The 19,121-nt window shown below is 49.0% G+C and overlaps 1 protein-coding gene across 16 annotated transcripts in view; it reads left to right on the forward strand.

Moving 5' to 3' along the window:
* LOC119397558 (paired box protein Pax-5) overlaps nt 1-19,121 on the forward strand; it is a 364,233-nt gene that overhangs the window by 201,814 nt on the left and 143,298 nt on the right. The gene's annotated exons all lie outside the window — the stretch shown is intronic.

Genomic DNA, 19,121 nt, shown 5'->3' on the forward strand with positions numbered 1-19,121 from the left:
CTAGCCACGTTACGCTGTAGACGGAGCTGTGGATGCCTCTTCACAGCCGGTACTACGGCTCGAGTGCAGAAAGTTGTGGTATTCCCTGCTTCTCACTGTTTTCTTGTTTTATGTTCTTTTTTTCCAGCCCCAGAGCTCTGATACTGTTGTATGCGAATCAGTTAACAAGGTTATTATAGCCTCATATGCGAACCATATATGCTGTCCAAAGCCTTCGCTTGTAGCAGTCTACAATGCTCAACACAAATGACCCTCGCGGCGATATGACCTCTCATGTGGTGAGTCGGCCAGGACCTAGCTCCACGGTGGCAATATACGGAAGGCCTGTTGCAGAGGAAAAGGGAGGAGTGGCACGCAGAGAGAGGGAGAGACACTACACCTCCGGAGGAGAGCCATCGTGGCGGGCACCGTGCGGCGCGACAGGTGCAGGCGGCGGCGCGCCATGTGTTCTTTTCTGGCGGTTCCACCGGGCCCGCGGTCAACGGCTGCGAGTCGTCGCCGCCGAGCACTCAGCTGCCGCCGCTGCTCCGGACACCGGATGTGGCCCCTGTGCCACTGGCCGCCTTTTGAATGCAGATGATATCAGCGGGAGTCTTCCCTCTCGTTTCGTGCGCGCACATCCAGCGTGCACATGCGTGTGTGCGCACTTTCTCTCGGCCACGCAGGTCAGCGTGTCTTCTTCATTGAAGGGGGGCGTGGTCCGCTTGGAAAACGGACAACGAGTTTCGAGGAAGAAGTGGTCCGACGTCGTTGTTGCTTCCTCTTTTCTTTCTCTATTTTTGAGCCGGAATTACGGAGAATGAGATCTCGAGAGCGCGTGTGCGTGATTGAACGGGGCGCCACGTAAGCGCGCGGTGATGGCGACCATTTGCCAGCCCGACGATGGAAAGCTGCCCGAGAGTTTGACGGCTCCGCAATGAGCTAGGGCGAAAATCTCGGAAACACATATCGACTTCAAAAAGCCTGCAAGAAGGTTCGATGTCGAAGGAATGTGCGCGATGGTGTGTACATTCCTTCGTAACTGAAGTCACTCCACCCTCTCCGTTATAGGAAGCGAAAGTCGAGTAAGTGTAGAAACACTTCCTGAGACTATATGTGCGGTTGTAATGCCACGCAAAATGTTGCGGCCAACAAAAAACGACATCTTTATTTCCCGTGAGTACGCACCCTCTTTCCAGTGTGGATGTGACGCCTCTAGAAAGCAATGGTGCAAGGTTTCTTTGAATATGAACAATGAGCGAGACGTGAGTCACAATCTTTTGAGTAGAGCTAGACAGTGACACTGATTGATGACACAGAGTGACCAAAGCGTTCTTATTTCTGTTCGTGTACGTTCTCAGAGAGGGAAGGGAAGGAGGGTATGGGAGGGTGATATGAATAAATAAGATGATACTATGGTTGGTTGGTTCGTTTGTTTGGGCGTTTTCTGGAAAGCGGTGTTGTCCTGGCATTCTGGACCTGCAAATGCTCCGCCTGTTCGCCTCTTTCTCCGTTCATGAATATCGTGCCAAATCTCCATAAGTTAGATATTCGAGTGCAGTGCTGGGCAGTATCGAAGATACATGTATCTTCGATACTATCTTAGATACTCTTCGGGTATCTTGTATCTGTATCTCGATACGCCTCGCAAGATGTGTATCAGTATCTGTATTTCCGATGCATAAAAAAATGTATCGTGTATCTTAAGATACAACATACTGCGATCGCAACACCGCGATGCGAAACAATAAACGTTGGTTGAACTCCGATTCTCAAGCTGATACTGCTTCCACTAAGCCACCAGATTAAAACTAAAGACAATGACATTATTTTATCTTTCCGCCAGAGTTTTCCAGCGAGGTCAGGTGATGAGCTCTGAGCGTCCCTATTGAGGAAGCAGCGTCACGTGGTGGTGCTCGCGTCGTCTCGACAAACGCGAGAACGTCTACGCCCAGACGACATTTTGTTTTAACGGTTTCCTTTTTTTCTCTTTAGTTGTGTCAGTGCTATGGCACTTGGCTCTTAGCTACTATACTGTGCCGCGTGCTCCGATGCATGCAGTGTCTTTTGCACAAATTCTGATGCCACTGTAGTGTTGTTATCGAAATTTCTCTTGCGCTGTGCTTCATTACGAAGTCTGAAGAATGCAAGAAAAGGGGTTGCTTTGCGTCTCGTGGCTTTCACACATCGGCGATTTGAAGGACTTCGTCGAAGCAAGATTGACTTACATGCAATGAGATTGACTTATATGCAAATAATATTCTAACAGCTATAGCACCACCGGTACCGATGTTGGATTTAACAGAACAAGCATTCACTTAACAGAAGCTGTCTTGGCGTACATCTCCTTTTCTTTTATTCAGTGAGTTTTCAAAATCACAATTGGATTGTTAGCACAAGTTCTTTGTAAGCTGTCCTTTTCCATCCCATACATTACCTATGCCTCTGTATTGCTTTTTTCTGGTCTGCTTACGGCAATATGTCTTTAACGTGCCCGCAACATATGCTCTCTGACTTTATTCTTACGCTTAGCTGTCTGCATAATTTCTGCTACTGTTTACATACTTATATTCTACTTAAGTTTACTGCTATGTCAAGGCGACGTTGAGAACAAATATACAATAACCTGCGCGTGCTTGGAGTATACAGTAACAAAAGTTATGCTTACTGCATAGTAAAATAGCGAAGTTGAGTTTTCACGATAATAACGTAAATTATTAGGAGCCATCTCAAAGATGTTAGAAAAAGGATTGAAGAAACATTGTTATACAAAATGCCCTGTTTTTCTAATGAGCGTCTCAACGAGTCGGTTTAAGATATATTTTTCATATAGGCACTGAATTTTCTGTGGTCTTACCTTAAATGCCTAATTGTCATTGCTATTAGGGGTTACCAGCCGCGGTGGTCTAGTAGTTATGGTGCTTGACTACTAACCGGTAGATCGCGGCGGCCGCAGTTTCATGCCCGCGTGCTTATATTTAAGTTTTATAACACCACGTGGTCGAAATTTCCGGAGCCCTCCACTATAGCGTCTATCATTAAGATATCGTTGTTCTGTGAGATGTTAAACTCAGCAATTATTATTAGCTCTTGGGAGTGCCGCCTGTATCGTGTTTCTATACTTATTCGCTGTGTTTGATACAGAACCGCTTTTCTATTTTGCTTAGTTATATTTAGTTTTTCTTTCTTAATCTCCTTTAAATATTTTTGCTGTTATTAATCACCAGGTAATCGGAGCTTAAGTAGCAATATAGTGTGAATAGCGGCGCTGTCCTGTGGCACTTTGTGCAACTATAGAACACGTCTGACATGTTTTCTGGGCTGGAGATGTTCTCTCATAAAAGAATAATTGTTAGAAGATCGCGCATTACTGAGTACGTCGCTAACGAAGGCTTTACGCCAGCCGATAAGCAGAATATAAAAGTAATTGCAGTTTTATGTCCTCTACGTAAACAAGATGCGTCGCAATGAATGTCACTACCAGCGTTCTCGCTGATGTACACCTGTCCGGTGATCGGGTATCGCGAAAACCGTGATACGTTTACGGGCAAGGTAGAGCTTAACAACGGTATTTGCACGATTGTGCGGAGGCTTCTTATTGAAGATGGCAGCCCGCTACCTGGTTCGCAAGCAGAGCATCGACTCCACCCAATTCAAAAGCGGCAAGTCAAAACCGTTATCAGCGAAGTGTATAAAGAGCTGTCATGGTAAGCCTTCAGCAAGAAATACAAAACTTTGGAGGTACTAACAGAAATTTCATTGAAATGAAACAAAATTAGTCGCAGTTAATAAACTTTCAAGCGAACATTTTCGTGCATCGGCGTTTAGTGCTACATTAACGTATATACAGATATATAATAACAAATTTCCGAATGCATCGAAGTATCTTAAGATACAATCGGCGTTGTGGTATCTTGTATCATATATCTCAAATACTTCTTGCCTCAGTATCTTGCATCGTATCGCGATACAATTTCAAAGTATCTTTGCCCAGCCCTGTTCGAGTGCAATGCATGAAACCTTCTTGCTTAATATGCTCGTTCCTTCGGGGAACATCATCTGTTGCACAGACCCGTTCGTAGATCTATTTGTAGGTTGCTAGACAACCTATACAAAAAAGATGGCGCTATAAGTTCAGGCTTAGTGTCATATGTATGACATATGACATATGTCAAAGTGTGGACAGACTTCACGTCCACGATTTGACATATGTTCCCTATTAATATGAAAAGTACCACTGACATGTAGTCATGACGCCGCGTTCAAGCAGCTCACAGTCGCATGACTTCTGCGGTCTGAGTACAGTTACACCTGCACAAGGTGACTGCATAGTGGAGGCGCCCGTCGCACATAAGCGAAATTGTCGTCGTTTTTTTTTTATGCCTACAGCACGCATAATATTACAAAACTCCACTCCACAACATTAGAAGATTCGAGGTACAGAAGGAATGCATTTAGTCCAGCCAGGTTCTTCAAGCAGATATGCAGTCACTCCAAGTGAAGCACAAATAAGTTATTATTTAAAATTGTATGAATATAGGATTTCACGTTCCAAGGCCATCGCGTTGTCATGAAAGACGCACATGTGGAGGACAGAGGGTCTCTATTTGATTTTTGTCGCTTAAAGTTCCCTAGCGTGCAGAGAAAGCTCCATATATGCTCGACTTTTGTATTATGCCACTTCTCATTGAGACTGTTGTGGCTGTAATATCAGGAAAAGGAAGTGGGACATATTTAAATAGCTGTTAGGAGCACTCTTTAGAGCTGATAATTACCAATAGCGCCATCCAAACAGCCCATCGATAATACCTTTATCGAATAGGCAACCAGTGAATGACGTACAATTTGTCCAAACAAAAAACTCCACGAATATGATTGCCCTATAACTCCCCACTGAGTCCCTGTTTTTGTTTTTTTGTTAATTACAACGATGATTTTGCATGACAAATGCGGAGGAGTTTGTTATGTGCATGCTGTTATAAGTTTGTACTAATTATGGAGGAAAGCGGAATGAAAGCGAGAAATAAAAATAAACCTTCTGCCAATGGGGGCTAAACCCGCAACGTGTAATTTGCACGTGTAACTGCAGTCTGTAGCCTCGGGAGTGTTTGCGACGAGCGCTCACGGTCGCACCGGCGGATGTGGAAAATCCATTAAACCGCCGGCGTTACTCGGAACGCGGTTGCAGCAGGCAGCTGTCCAACGCATCTCTTTGTGCTAACTAAGGCTTCATGATATAGAGGTATACTAAACGTCTTGTTGCTATACCGTCCTGAAGCCTACGTTTTTGATCCAAACGTACACAACTTACAATTTGATTTTCCTTTATAACGGCAATGCTTGCCCCTTCACGCTAAGAGTCGTTGGAAAATTCCTCAGCACAGCCGTTTTCTACCTATACTTTTTTGATCGGGCTGTGGATCATCGACACAGAATGCCTGCGCAGCCGCAACGTGAACTGCATCCTTGCCACGGGGAACTTATTTATTCCTCCCTTGAGGCTATGAGGAGTAAGACAACATGGACATGGGTGAGAAGACGAAAAAAAGCTGTAAGTAAAAGTAAAGAATAAAGAGGGAAATGAAATCACACAAAACGTAACAGGCCCGTAACAGGACAAAGCTTTTCCTGGGTCGTGAGCCCCCGGGGCGAGCCAGAATTCTGTTTCAGGGGGGGGGGGGGGGGGCAATTATCCTTATGTATGTTCGTGCGGTGTTGTATGTGTGCGTGTATATATACACATGCAACATCGGAAAAATTCGGGGGGGGGGGGGGGGAGATGTTGAACCCCCTGACTACGCCAATGTCCGTCCGTCGGGGTCTAACGGGGTCAAAGCTATGTGTCCATGCAAAGAAACGAAAATGCAGAGGAAAAGACTGCGTTTTCTGACCGGCTTCCGTGTCTATCTGCGCTTTTTGAGCCAGTGATGCGCGGAGGAGCGAGACGCAGTTCAAACCTCTGCATCACATGTCATGGCACGGGTCGATCGCAAGGTAGTGAAACCTGATAAGTGTAAACCCGTGATTTTCAGCCCGACTTCAAGTAAGCCGTTTCCCTGTCGCAGCCATTCAGCAATTCAACGAAAACTCGAACGTCGACAGCGTGCACACGCCCCGGCTACCAATCGTATATCACATACACGTCGACACGACCCTGCTATTGAAACAGCCCTAAATTTTGAGTTGCACTGGCGCAACGACCACTTTTAGGCATTGTATACGCGCTCCATGTGGAAGGGCGCGCGTAGCTGACAATGGATTGACGAGATATCGATTTGTGGAGCGGAAGCCCGGGCCGACACGCGGGCTAAACAAAGAAAGCGGCAGCATTTCGCTTATCTTTGCTTGTTTTCTTTCGCGCCGAGTCAACTGGAGTCCATGGCGCACGAGCACTGTCCCGTCAAATCCGGTACGCGCACGCCACTTCGCCAGTGTGCCTCAGACAACCGTCATAATGGTCACATGAGGCCGTCCGTCCTGGGCACCAGATATCAAGATGATAAACTTGTGGGTAATGTGTCAATCGATCCCGCGCGTGCTCCCGCTGCGAAAGCGGCCACTGGGTCATTCCTATATATCGACCTCATTCTGTTGTAAAGCTTGGGTCGCAGGCAAAAAAAGCTTGCTTTCGTGCGTAAAGAAAACCACCAACACTGAACAGAAAAGATTATCAAAAAAACAGAGAGAGAGAAAAGGGATTACAATCAAGATTCTCGAAAATCGCCGCACGCGTTAAGTCAAAGTATGCAATATCACCGTTAAGTCCCGGGCACCGCGCGATGTTCCAAGTACGCGCATTGTCGTTCTGCGGTCTAGATCAGAATAGCAGGAAGTCAGATTGGCAGGCCTCGGTCGGAATCGACGAGGGGAGGGCAAAAAGGCCCAGCAGCTGCTTTCGAACGAAGCGAGGCTGCGGGAAACTCGAAATACCGGTAATATTCGAGGACCGGTCCAGAGAACGAGGCAATCCAGCGCGGCTAGCCGGCCAGCGGTATATCCGCGTGCGGTCCCACTTCCATTTGCCGAGTGAGGGGGCTCCAGCCTGCCGATCTACTCGACTGTACTCAGAAACGCACAGTGTATCCTTCCTTCACTTCTTACTTCTTTGAACGCCACTTCGTGTGTTTCAAGGCTTTCGCTTTGGTACTTTTTATTGACTTTTCACGTGCAGCAATTATACCCGAAGCGGTTTTGTGCCCAACAGCATACACAGCACAAGGCTATGTGAGAAGGCCGCCCATATCGCCAAGGGACGTGTTGTCTCGTTCGACGCTTTGGTTCGACGTGTAGCTTTGTGTGTCCGTTTACGCGTTTTCGACTATATAGTGCACCCTTTCGTATAGCACCGATACATAGTTCTCAGTAACTTTGATCTCGTATATACGGCTCACGGCAGATAACTGACAGTTGCAATTGGCACGATGATATATCGGGAGAGATGGAGGCCAACGCAAATTCCGTTGGATTTACAAAGGAAAAGAAACATAAAAGTATCAATTGACCCCTACATCAATGCCCGCTTGTTGTTATTCTTCTGCTCATTTATTCTTCTCCAATACGCATAGCAGTACTGAGGAGGAGGAGCAAGGTTAAGAAGCAAGGTCAACCAGACGCGCGTCCGGTTTGCTATCCTACTCCGGGGGAAGGGACTTGGTTCAACTACCTTCCACTCTAAACAATAAACAATAAACCAGCGTAAATGACTGAGACAACTTCGCGAGGTCCTTTACGAGTCGCTTTTTTTTTTTCTATCGAAAGTGTGCCCGTAGGCATAAGCTATCGGATATACAAACTAAGGCCGGTTTCTGCAATATACATCAGTATATAGACACGATGGTTGAGCCCATGGAGCCAAGAGTCATAAGGTCCGGTGATCTGGATTAAAGTAGCAGCCGGTTTTGGTGGTTTATCGTTTGACGACGCGGTCTGTATAGCCGCGGTTGTATAGCCTATGAATGCTGCATAGTCAACATCGCAGCTGCTTTTCCGCATACTTACACCTGCTTTCCAGGGCCTTCTTAAAATTCCACACCTTCGCTGACGCCATCCACATTTGGCGCTTTTGCCCTTCTCTAGGCGAGATCAGATTCATCACAACATTGTTAATCAGGCCCTGGTTAAATGCTGGCTATATCCAGGAAACCAGACGAAAAATGTCCGGTTTTCTGCAGGTCATATTGGTTATATCTAGTACGTTAAGCGGGACCTGGTTAAGAGCCTATAATACACTCTTTTTTCAGCTGAGTACAATGGACGAAGACTCCCGAGTTTGTAGTGAAGCAGTTTGTGGGTTCATGCGAATAATTTTGTAGTAAACTTTCTGTAATGGTGGGGAAAAGAGGGACACATCTTCATATATAATTCTTATTGGAGCAAAACACGACAACTACCAAAATCTAACAACGAAGTGCCACAACTTCCGGAAAGTCACGATGGTATGACACTCGAAAAAAAAAAAAAAAAGAAAACGTGCATGCGATGACGCGAGCGGATGTTGCATATACACATGCTGAATGCATATCTAAAGGCACAAGTCCGGGCGCCTATCTGTGATTAGTCCCGGTTGCAAATGGAGCTCACCTAAAACCAAACCCTCTCTCTGCCGACCCCAGTCTTCGCAACGGCGTTCTTTCTGCGTTTTCAAGCACTCGGGTAAAGTGTGCAGCCGTTGGCGGTGCAGCGAAAGCTTGTAGTTGCGATTACGCGCAAATTGCCCGTCAGTGCCGGGCTCATTCAACACTGTGCGCTCTAATTACGACGTTAATGTTACCTTGTTGACCATTACCATTCGGTTCAAATTACCAAACGTCGGCTGTTTTCTTGCTTCATATATATCCGCCGTAAGACGTAATTTGGAAAATCACCTCTGCGTTGTGACGCAAACTTCGCAGTATTTAAGCTCTGGCAAGGACGACGAACTAAATTCGCAGAGTTTGCGCAGCTTTTAGCGGGCCATAGCGTTCTGTATAGCAGTGCAGTGTCCGGGCTCGGAGTCAGCGTCCATGCTCAAAAATCTTTATAGAACTTGACAAACACTTTCAAGCAACTTTAAAGGGAAAAAAAATTAAATATGTGGAGAAGACAACGAACATTTTCTACACGGAAAAACGGTGCTGTCGCGAAGAGAGCTTAATTAACGACATAACCTGAGAAAGCTTGCCGTCATTACTGTTTACAAGGCGCAAAACAATAGCCGAAAAAGCCACACGGAGTGACCATGCTTCTACGAATGAATGGAGATATGTTCATCCCTTCGATTTGGTTTCGTTCATGGCTGTAGGACGAACAAAACTGTTGACTCTCAATGGCGGCGATCTTGGGCAGAAGCCGTTTCGGAAGTTTGCGTTTCGAAACTCGCGTTCTAATATTACCATGCACCGCCTCAGTCGCGCCAAACGCGGTGGGAAGTATCTCGGAAACGGGTGTTTCTTATACAAACCGCACGGCTGCAACCTCTCAATCTTCATCACGCGCCATTGAAGAAGGAATCAGATGCGCTGTCATATATACCCTTACACGGTCGTGCCAACACTTTCTGTTTTATATAATAAATCTCCACAGAGCCCACCAGTACTGTATACGCAGGCGGCACGAGTAGACAGCCTGTACACAAGAAATACGAAGACCGAACGGCTAAGAGGGTCTGCAAGCACACGCGCAAACTAACGAACAAAGAAACGCAAATTAGCCACCTGACTAGAACGCGTGCACCGTGTGTATATATATGCAGGGGGTCTTTGTTTCAACACCCTTATATATTCTCCCAAGGAACGCCACGATCGCCGCTCGTCTGCCACTTTAATTTCATCCTATCCGGGGCTTCGCACAGGAGCCCTCCCCCGCCGTCTCTCTATCCTTTTGTGATGTCACTGACTTCCGGTCTACGCCGTTGCGTTGATAGCCACCGCCGGGACGTTTCGCAAATTAAAGTGCTCCTATAGTGTGTGGTGCTCGTTGAAAATACGCGAAGCTAGAACATAAAGAGGAGGGAATGAGACAACAAAAAATATATATATAATGTTGCGCAGGGCCGTAGAAGAAGCAAATTCTGGAGAAAAAGCTCTCTGGGAAGACGGATAACAAACGCGAGGGAAAAAAAAGAAGAAAATAAGAAGGCACAAATAAAGGAGTCACCGCGCTCGGACCGGGTTTCTCAAACGAACCACACATTCAAGCGGACGGCTCCAAAGCAGAGGGTAAACGCCCCCACACAGAGTGGGGAAGGGGGGGGGGAGGGGGATGCGGACAGGCCTCTGTACTACGGTAAACGTAAGGTGCAAACGAAATATGGAATTAAGCGCAGGGGCGAAATGAGAAATGGTATACCTGGGTGGGTGGTTTTCTGTTGCGAGCGAGTTTGTTTCTGCCAGCGAAATCCCTTTGTTCTTTTTCGTTACCGTTCTCACGTCGCAGTCCTCTGTATACCTCCCCTCATCCCATTTCACCTTCTTTATTATCATTATCGTTCTTTATTTTCTACATTCTCCGTATCCACCGTCCCTTCCTTCTCCCTCGATAAACAGCGGAACACTCCACTTTATTTTATTCCTAGATTCAGAGTTTTTTCCTTTCTTTCTTTCTTTCTTTCTTTCTTTCTTTCTTTCTTTCTTCTTTCTTCTTTCTTTCTTTCTTTCTTTCTTTCTTTCTTTCTTTCTTTCTTTCTTTCTTTCTTTCTTCTTCCTGTCTTCGCGGCGCCGTTCACCGTCCCATTGTCTGTCTCATTTTCTGGCGGCCGGCCGGCCGACGCTTGGTGCTGCGCTAGAGCCAGCAGACACCGCTCGGCGCAAGCGCCTCCTTGGTGTCTTTTGTTTATGTACGTGTGCTGCTTTTCCGCGTCCTTTCCAATCGCCTGCTTTATCTTTATTATCCATTTTATTATTATTTTTTGTGAGCGCCGCTCCTTCTATCGTTCGCGCTCCCTTTTTACTTAATGAGCACTGTCGTTATTCGTATAATTCTAGCAGTCCGCCAAGACTCGAGTCAGAGTGCTCTTTTTCTTGGGCTTCCACCGGATAGACCTGTCTCGTTCGCACAACACGCGAATTGAGCAGCTTTCTCCCGTTTCCGCTTCCCGCGTCCTTTCTCCGATCGATTTCAATATTCGCGAAACTGTACACTCCAGACTGCCCGATTAACGCGGCTATATACACTCAGTTCTTTGCTGTTGTTTCTTTCGGAGCTATGGGTCGTATTACTTCCATTACAACAGCGCGATTTACTTTACAGCGAAATATATATTCTTTAATTATCGCTCGCCGTGTTAGGTTGGCGGCTAAGGTATTTATGCTAAACTCTAGGACGCGGATTGGATTTCCGGTGACCCGGTCGCATTCCGATGGAGGCGAAATGCAGAAACGCCCGTGTGTTTAGATTCAGGCACGCGCTTAAGAGCGCCGGGTGATCGAAATTAATCCGGAGTCGCTTCACAACGGCGTGCCTCATAGCGGTATCATGGTTCTGGCACCTAACAACCCAGAATTTATTATTTTTTCTTTCAAACTATCGCAGAAAGACGCCCCGGAGTGTATACCTTTTAACGACAGATGAAAAAAAAAAAGAACGAGAGCGATCTGACTTTCTAAACCACACATTGGAAGCACGTGCGCTAATGTATACTTTCGCAAAACAGGGAAAGCGAGAGAGGAGAGAGTAACAAATAAAACAGTGGAGGCGCTGGCCGTCCTGACGAGAGGCACTCTTGCAACTGCCCCGTCGCGGAGACGTGCGTACACGTGCATGTTCATTTTCTGCTTCTTCCGACTCTTAAACAGACTCCCCCGCCGGCACTGCTAGCGGCCACCGTGCCGTCAGTCGCTAGAGTTGCACCGCCATTCTTCCCGACTGCGCGGCGCACAAAATTGCAGCTCCTTTCGAGACAAAGGCTGCGTAATAGCGGCGGCAGCAGTAGCAGCAGACCCTGCCACTTACGAGAAAGGGCCTGCCGGCGCAGAGAGGACAGCAGCGGCACAAGCAAGCGGGCAGAAAAGAAGGGGGAGAAGAAAAATAAAAGAACGGGCCAGTCATAATAGTAAGGCGAGCGTATAGTAAAGTACGAGACCACCCCTCTTTCTTGCTCTCGCTATGCCGCCCCCGTATTCGTGTACTGTAATAGAGAGAGCGCGCGTTGCGGAGGAAGCAACTCTTTCCCCTGCGGCGTTGTATAGTCGCCGTAGGGCGAATTCGCGCTCTCTTGCTCATTAATGGTTTTATTACGGCGGTCCCGATTTCTCTCAGTCTTTGCTGCAGCAGCACCGTCACTCTGATTAGGTCTCAAACCCCCCCTCCCCTCTCCACCACGGCTTGTGCCGCGTGCGCGCGCATATGCTACCGCCGCCGCGTGGACGCAATTCCAGCCCTCACAGGTACCGAAACTATTATCCGCGCAATTTCTCGGTACAAAAGCCAGTCTCCTTTCCCCCGCATCTCTTTAGCTTTGTTTTCGCCGGTTACCGACGCGCGCACCGCTATAGTGGCCCGCGGTCTCATTATAGTCGCGCGGCGCTTCCGCTCTATCCATTGCCACCGTGAAGCGCCACCGTATATGTGAAGCGAACCTCGCATGAAAGTGCTAGCGATGGCAGCACAGACGCCCGCCTGCGGTGTAAGAGGACAGTCAACGGCCAAGAATTATACAACACGCGGCGTGAACGGAGACGCTCGTTACGAAACCCCGGTGCGTCTCGTTACGCAAGCTGGACCATACGTATACCATGTTTGGATGCGCAACGACAGTCTTGATATACATAACGTCCATTGATAAAGTGGTGTGCTCACCGCACACTGCAGCGCACTTTCTCAGCTGATACACTCATAATGATGAAATACGCCCTGACAAGGGCGTCCCAAGCTCAAGCATTACGCGTGCGGCCAGCACAGTGCATAATTCTCGAGAATAAAGACCATATTGCCCGTGGAGGAGCTCGTATATGCTATACAACAGCGCCATCTTCTTCGAAAGAGGGCGTGTTGGGGTCAGTTTCCTTTCGTCTTCATCTCTTTTCCTTCTTTTTTTTTCTAAATTTTCTCGACGTCGTTACGGGAGCGCTTCGAAGATCGAAGGGGACGACTGGCCAGACGAGCTCGCACGGCGGCGCGCCACTTCCGCCAGCACCAGATGGTTACCGAGCGCGCACGCGCCCGTGCGCGCGCGCGCACGCCGATTTCTGTAAGTTTTTGCTACGCGCGCGAGAGACGCCCTCCCCGTGCGTAAAGAACTATGCTAGGAAGACAGAAAAGCAGGAAAGGTATATAAACAAACGAGGGAGAACAACTCGGGCAACCGCCGCCTTCCCGCACCTACATACGAGCCTATATGACCGAGCGGTGTATTCCCTGCATGCTGCGGACGAGAACCTCGAAACACAGGTAGGGGGGCCTGCGGCAGAAAGCGCTCGTGCCTCGATAGCTGGCCGGTTGGAGCTTTTTTTCCCGCCCATCCGACAACAGCCGGTCGCAAACGGGCGCTCGGAAAGTTGTGGTTATCGCGCATCCTCCGGCACAGAAAATAAGCAATAAGAGACTGGCAGCGCCCTCAGGGAAATGGGCGAGGAGGTCTGACTCACAGGGCAGCCGCAGTGTGCCGGCCGAATATCAGACGAACAGTGACTTCCGCGGGAAACAAAAGAATTAAAAACGTGAGATCTGTATGGGGGCGTGGATTCTTTACGAGCCTGTATTGCAAATTCACCACTGAGAGGCACCCGAAACCATGCCTGCATGACCTTAATAACCAAGCAACGTCTCTTTGGAGAAATTCTCGCTATATATGTAGCTTTCGTAAAATGCTGTTCAGCTCCGTTCACCCCCCTCCCCCCACCGTGCTCCATCAACTTGATTTCTTTTTCTCCGGCTGTAAGGAACAAAGACAGATTCCTTCATTGTTAGCTCATAGTATCCTTAAGCATCTGTGCTGTTTCCATTCTTTCGTACTCGGCAATCTATGTACTCGTGAACGTTAATTGAGCTATTGAAGAGCCTCCGCAACATGTGGCAACGGTATACGTGAAAGAGGTAGAGGTATTCAGAGCAATGCAGAATATCTATAATATCGTTAAAGGAGACTAAGAGTAATAAATCTTTACGAGGATGTAGAAAGAAGCGCGCTGCATGCTTCCAGCATCTTCTCCAGTGAACTAGACACTGCGATTTCGTGCACTGCTTCTTGCACGAAACAAATTATATCTCTTAATCAAGTCGAACGGTTCATTTGTAACGGGACGTTCTCTCGCTCACCTATTAAATTCGTTGCAAATAAAGGCATGAGAGCTCACTAATTTGTATTCCTGCTTCAAGAGCACTGCCTGAGTAATGCGCTTCCCGCCAGTTGCCGAAACACGCGCAGCTAGCTATAGTCGGTTGCGGCGCGCAAGGTCTCACCTCGCTTGCAGGCACGCATGCCTCTCCGGCCGGCCCAACAAATGACTCTCGTGTTTGCAGCCGTATATATACGAATTACATCAGCTCCGGCCGAAACGGCACGAACCTAATGAAGGCGGCGCAGCGGGCCAGGGTGAGCGAAAGATTGAGAACAGTCAACGGGCACCCGCTCGGTACACGTTTCTGTTTTTTCTTCAAGACACGTGCTTCTTCGGGCCGGCGGCGGGAGCATCATCGCTGCCGCGAAGAGAGCACGCTCGGGCCGCCGCTTCCGGTCACGAGGAAGGCCGGGCTGCCCCTTGCCGGGCCCAGCCCCGGAGAGCTCTTTCATCCCTGGCCGCAGCAGCACCCGCGCCGGCCATATCAGCGGCGCAAAACGCGCAGGGCCACGGTCCACTGCGCAAACGAGGCATCATCGCAGACGCGAGCGGGACGACGAGCGTCGGGCGCGGCGTCTCCTCCGCTATAGCGTATGGTACACACTTGACGCGTGCGCGCCGGAAGCAACAACAGCCAGCACCACCAGCGACGAGAGCGACAAATTGCAGAAACAGCCGGAAAAAAGAAACAGAAGAGGCGCCCCCACGGGCCGCCGCTGCGTCTTCGGCGCGCCTTGGCTTCCATACATATATGCAAGCTGAGACGGCCGGCCAGAGACGCCTTGAGAATGGAAAAGAAAGAAGAAAAAAAGGTAGCTGCGATAGAAAAAGAACGGGAAAATATGAGGGGAGAAGAAACGACAGAGTTGCAGACACGATGAAGGGCGTCTGTCTCCTAGCTATATGTGAAGAACTGTCGAAGCAGCGGCACGGGCGCTGCTTGCACCGCCGTGGACTCGAGCGCTCTCGAAGCTCTCGTCGTGTTGTAGAGAGTCGGGCCTGGCGCGCCTGTCAATACGTGCGCTCGAGCTATTGAAGGAGGTCGTTGACAACCATTAGAGCATTCCCGGCTGCTGACGACAGTGCCGGTTGCAGACAATCCAGGCACCTTCGGTCGCTCTGGGGGAAAGAAAATAAAAACCAGAGCAGTTTTCGGACTCGAACGCGACGAATGGCGCAACTTGGGTCATGGTGTCCGCCCGAGACTTGCACCTTCAAAGACTCACTTTTTTTTTTAGATAATAGAAAAATTCTGTTCATTGCGGCCGCGATCTCACACAGCTTGGACCTCGTTGAAGATGCGTTTTAGCGAAAATACCATTTACATGGAACGGAAAATTAGGCTGTTAGGTTTACTCAAAGGTGATAAAGACTCTTGCGTGACGAAACATGACATCGAAACCTAAAACGAAACGAGCACGCACGTACTTGATGCCGCGAGCGAACTGATTACACCAACACGCAAGAGGACATCACGAATATCCGTAATCGTTAGTTGAATGCTATTGTAAGGAGATACTTATAGACGTAGAAAGAAAAAAAAAAAACGTTTCGCTAACCACCGAACAATTTAAAGAAACACGCGAGGTCGCCCAGAAAAGGAAAGAAAATAAGTATACTGCAGAGGGGAGATCGGGAGAGGGATGGAGGAGAATCTAGTAAGTGCGGTACAAAAACACAGGCTACGCCATTCTTGTTTCGCCCGGAGCGTGGTATTTGCAGATAGCCTCGAGAGATAGCGGGGGTGCAGCCCGTGACGCCGCGCTAAAATACGGACAGCCGAAGAGTTAATCCCGCAGCATCTATTGCGGCATCCGCGACAGGTATACTTTTTGGGCCCCCTCCCGGAGGCATGCGAACAAAACAGGGAAACAATGCGAGCTCCGCGGGGCCGCGTCTTCCCTCCGATTTTCCACACCGTCGCATTTTCCACGCCGACACCGGCACGCCTGCATACGGCCGCATGCTGTCGGAAAAGCCCCAAAAGAAGAGACGCCGCCGACGATCGGAGCAGCTGATGACCCGAGGAAACGTTCGAGCAAGCTCTCGTTGCGAGAAAAAAAAAACCGAAGGCGGAGAATAGCAGCGACAACAGAAGAAAAAGAAACCAGGTCTGGAGTATATCACTGGCGTCGCAGCTGTGCTCTCCGGATGCATACAGTCCGGGTATACAGGTACCTTACTTGCCCTCACGTTCTACCGAGAAGTGGGAAACAGTAGTGGTGATTATAGTGGTTTCACGGGCACTCCTGATGTGTGATATTTGATCTGAGTTAGAGCAGTGTATACAAGTATGTGCCTGTTTGGATGAAGACTATATCGTACTGACATTGTGATGCGTCGCAGGTATTATATGCAGGGAAAAGAACGTGTAAAAAAGAACATTTCTGAGAAACGTCAGAGGAGCAATGATATATATGAGGGGTTCCGCTTCAGCCAGCTGCTCCGGCAGGGATGCAATCAGAACGAAGGATATAGCGTTTGTTGCACAACAATGACCCCTTTATATGGTTACCAACTCATGTACCGGCCGCTACGCCTAATATAAGCACTCCAATACGTCAATGAGCGACACTGTCGGTGACATTAGGTATGTCGCGCAACATGTCCGCGCACTGCAGAGGCGTAGAATAAAATTTTCACAGCGGGGAGGGACTGTGGGAGAGAGAGAGAGAGAATGGTTAAGTGAAAGGCAGGGAGGTTAACCAGAAGAAAGTTTTTCGGTTTGCTACCCTGCACTGGGGAAAGGGTAAAGGGGGATGGAGAGGTAAGAAAGGAAAAGAAAAAGAAAAAGGGCTGGGAGAAAGAAAAAATGAATGAAGGTATCCCATGGATGCTGTTGAGGCACACAGTGACCTCGACAGAACGAGGCGTAAACGCAGAAAGAGCTTGAGGCAGAGAATTAATATAGGGGAATATTGCCGGTAGCTCCTGTAAATAGCTCGCAAGTGATTCTACAAGGCAGCATCAGCTTTGCGCAGGTCACGTAGTCAGGGGGTACCGAAAGGTATAGTTTGGGTTTACAAATGCAACATAAGCGCTCTTTGTTCTTCTCCGGGTAAAAGCTCGTTATTTGCATTTCTTTGATGCATTACTGCCCTCGGTCATACCATGGTCCTTCCGCATTCAGGGATATTATGACAAAGTGGGTCACTCTCGCGTCATTCAAGCGACAAAATACACTTTCTCTCTCTCTTTCTGAAGCGCTACAAGGAGCTCGATGGTACCGGTTTCAACGATCGAGTTAGCGATCCCGGCAGGTCTGCGAATACGTTCATGCCCAGCTGAAAGGCCCGACAGCAGATGTCTGCATGCACTGTGGCGGCTGAAGCGGCGGCCGGGGGATCCGTTGGGCTGCGCCGAGCAGCAGGAGCGAGACGTTATCGTGCGCTGGACAGCTGTTCCTCCCGATGGCCAGGCACATCCCGCGAGCCTGGGGCTGATTGGAGGGCGGCTATCGAACCCGCTCTTGCACGAGCCTCCACCGATCTTCCCGGTACATATACAGTGTCGCTCACCCTCTCTTTTCACCCGTCGGAACAATGCGTTGGGCCACGACGGACGTGATGAGATTTGATGTGCACACGTTATATAAACGCTACACCGTTTTTCCATTTTGTTTCACTTTTTGCACTAGCCACTGCCCGATAAAGGCGACTCTGATGGCGGTTTACTATACATACGGTTCAAGTTTACGCACTCATTTAATAGTGACATCTACAACGGCGGATATATGACAAAGTTTACCAAAGCAAACCCTGTACGCGAATGGTTCCTGCACCACTGATTCACCACGCTGAACTCGATGTTGGACGAGTTCAACAAACTCGCGCAGCGAGGTACAACGCCTTTAAACAGCACACGGTGTAACGTGATCCGGGAAATAAAAAATAATAATAACAACGAGATATCGGGGTTGGTGGGAGAATATGATGCATGGAACTAGAATGGCGAAACACAAAGTTCCCATGCGTATACAGTAGCAAAATAAGTCAAGCTCACCGCGACATCCGAACCGAATATAGCGAACACACGACAGGGGGGGGGGGGGTGCCTCTGGGCGTCACGTATATGTTGGGGCGCTTCTTCACTTTATCCATTGCGCCACGTGATGCCGAAACGTCGATGAGAACGGAGGATTCACGCGGGAATGAAGAATGTTCGATCCCTGGCGCTGGAAGCAAACGGGGCGGACACTCTCCTTTTATTTTCTTTTTTTTTACCTCGGCTCGTCCGGAGCGCGCAGCCGTTGACGCGGACCCGTCGCCTCGTGACTGGGCGCGCGATCCATCACGCCGAGGGAGAAGAATTTCTTTCCTAAGCGACCGCGTGCGGCTGGCAAAAGCGCGCGTCCGGCGTCGTGCGTCGAGCATCGCATCGCCCAGGGCGTGGTCGCCCGCGTGCATATGTACAGACGCGCAAGAAGAAGAACAAGACATCGGACCCGAACAGAGTTATCGAAGCCCCGCGCAGAACGACGTACGACGTGTAACGAGCACGTTTTGCGCGAAGCGTGATTAATGGGAGGGTCTCCGGATGGCGATGAACTCCGCATAAATCGGCCCAACTCGGTCGTTGATTCAATTACGAACGTGGCTGTAATAGGGGCGCTGATGAGCCGGGCGGCTGGAAGGAGCGCCGGAGGAGACTGGACACCACCGGCCGCCGGGCCACGGACAGCTCTCGGGGCAGCTCGTTTCGAGATGAGTAAAAGCGTCCCCTTTTCCTTCGAAAGGCGGCGGCCGGACTTTTAATGAACAAAGCGGAAGAAACAAAGGAGCGTGTGTCGGAGAGGTGAGATGAAGACCACAACATCATAATTTCTTAGACTTCTGCGGCCGAGGAGTTCGTTAGTCATCAGGCGCCGATAATCATCGGCAGCGGGCG

The sequence above is a fragment of the Rhipicephalus sanguineus genome, chromosome 1, assembly GCF_013339695.2.
Source record: "Rhipicephalus sanguineus isolate Rsan-2018 chromosome 1, BIME_Rsan_1.4, whole genome shotgun sequence".
Taxonomy (NCBI): domain Eukaryota; kingdom Metazoa; phylum Arthropoda; class Arachnida; order Ixodida; family Ixodidae; genus Rhipicephalus; species Rhipicephalus sanguineus.